Source organism: Acyrthosiphon pisum, chromosome A2 (genome assembly GCF_005508785.2).
Source record: "Acyrthosiphon pisum isolate AL4f chromosome A2, pea_aphid_22Mar2018_4r6ur, whole genome shotgun sequence".
Lineage (NCBI taxonomy): Eukaryota > Metazoa > Arthropoda > Insecta > Hemiptera > Aphididae > Acyrthosiphon > Acyrthosiphon pisum.
In genome coordinates this window covers 107,363,262-107,365,745 of record NC_042495.1, presented here as the reverse complement: position 1 = coordinate 107,365,745, position 2,484 = coordinate 107,363,262, and the positions used below count along the sequence as shown (strand labels likewise).

Here is a 2,484-nt window from a genome sequence, read left to right as displayed (position 1 = left end):
TGGAGCACGAGAACGTTTAATAATATATTTTTTAATCAATCGCCGTGTAATGAAGAAATACAGCGTAAATTTCAAAAAATTGAATCGCCTGTAAAGGTATACCTAATTAATATTTATAATTTTTAATATTAGTAAAATTTAAAATTATTGCTTTTAATTTTAAACTTGTTAATATTTTTTTTCACATAGTTAGAACTTTTTTGGTCTGAATTAAACGTATGTTTTTACTTAGACATTAACCACAAAATAAATAAATAAATAATATGGTTTCGGCTTTTAATTTAAACATATTTATACATGGCTGTTGGTTTAACCCCCCCCCCCCCTCCACACTTATAATTCTCTCGGATTATGTACACTTAGAAATAATTAAGTATTTGTTTAAAAAACAAACATTAAGGTTCTACGGATTTTAATTTTTATAAATGGGTACAACTCTGCTATAGGTACCTATAGTAGGTTTCGAGTGTGTACTGGATGTGATAAATTATTAAATTCGATGATTTAGGTATCTATCTTTACGAATAATGATTCGGGTAGGTATGTTATCAATTATATATTTTTATGATGCCTATGTTTTTTGATACCTACTGCTTTCAAAGAAACTTATTTTCTCATTAGTATAACGAAAGATTGGTTTAATTTTTCCCAACAACGATGCATTTATAAAACAATATAGAATTTTACGCCTATATAAAATCAAAAATACCTAGTCAATATATTTTGAAAATTTTCTCTTGTATGGAAATTTGTCATATAAACATTTTATGATAATTTAAAGTATATGAGGATATTTGTTTTTGAGTCAGTATAAAGTCAAAGCATTTTTACTCCACCAAATGTTGATGACAAACAGAACAAAAATACATCTCAGAATCTAAAAATAAAACTAAATAACTGTGTGAATTTCTAGGGCATTAAATTATATTAAGGTACCATCCGAATTGTATTTTGAATTGAAATTCAATATACTATTTTTCCTTATAGACAACATTATTAGTATCCAAAAATTGATATTGAATGAATTATATATTTACAGGTCTAAAAAGAAGAATACTGGAGTTAACAGCAAGCAATTACAATTCAATCCATCACAAAAAGAAATGTCAAAGAAATTAATAAATGGATAGGTATTCATTACTTATAACTTTTTTATACAATTATTTACATTAACATAATTATTATGATCAGCTGTAAACTCCTGTATTGCTAAGTAATATAATATTTGTTTTAGGTTAAATCATTTCTCTTTTAAGAGATTATTTTTTATTATATTGACAATCACACAATAGATTTTCATGTTTTACTTCTTTGTTGAGCAATAAATGTAAAGATTTTACAATAATGGGTTTATTTAGTTGGTGTATGAAGAAAAGTACAGTAGAACTTCGATTAACTGTCACTGTCGGGACCGGGGCTATGACGGTTAATTGAATAGACGGTTAACGGAAATTTTGCAAAAAAACGTGTAAATACATATTCATACACACATTTATTATATTTTGTATTTATATTATATATTGGATATTGTAATGATAGCCACTCTTCACAACTAGTTAATACAAGAACTAAGAAGAGTGTCATCATCATGTCCCTCAATATAATTTATTATATTATAACATTATATAATACGATCACACAGATATTTATATTATGATAAACATCTGTGGTCTTTTATGCTTATGTCCTTTACTCCTTCTATAGAAGTACCGTTATAATCTGTGCTCGGTTGATACCCTTCGACCACCGGCCAGATTCATACAGACGTAATAAGCAATATCAATATATGTTCATTGTAATGTTTTATATTTTAAATAATAAATAATATATTCTTTTAAGTATTTCAAATATATGAGTTGTGTTCTTGATAAAAAAAATAAATCAAAAGTGGTTTAACATCAAGCCCATTTATTCTTCCCTTGTTCATCGAACGTCTAACGGATCCTCAATCAAATTAGGGTGAGTCAATTTAGCATATAATTAAATCCTTGTACATATATATATATATACATATGAGAAGGTAGTAACTTGAAGTGTGTGACTGTGTATATACACTGCGTGCACAGTCCATTTTCACGTTACTACAAGTGGCGCCCAAACTCGTGGCTCGTAACACGAAATAAAATTTTTTTTAAATAAAATAAAAATAAAAATAAATTATAATAATAAATAATTAATGAATATAAAAAATTTCATCACTTTATAAAATAACAAATGAATGACGAAACTACCGACTCGGAAAAATTTAATGACAATTTAAATACACTTATACTCTCTTCAAAAGACATCAATAAATTACTAAAACCTCAACTAATAATTGAACTCACCAAACGAAACCTAATTTCTACAGGCACAGTTCCCGAATTAAAAAATAGACTTACACAATATCTTAACGGAGAAACAACACCAAACGACTTTATCAGTAACTTTAACACAAACAAAATGGACAACACTAAAGAACCATTCTATAAACCTAACACATTT

General features: G+C 26.9%; 1 long non-coding RNA gene across 1 annotated transcript; it reads left to right on the top strand.

Moving 5' to 3' along the window:
- The first annotated feature begins 29 nt into the window (after nt 1-29).
- Nucleotides 30-1,698, top strand: LOC107882644. Its single transcript, XR_001678839.2, has 2 exons — nt 30-96; nt 1,040-1,698. It is a non-coding gene; the product is annotated as an uncharacterized LOC107882644 (long non-coding RNA).
- Nucleotides 1,699-2,484: the final 786 nt, after the last annotated feature.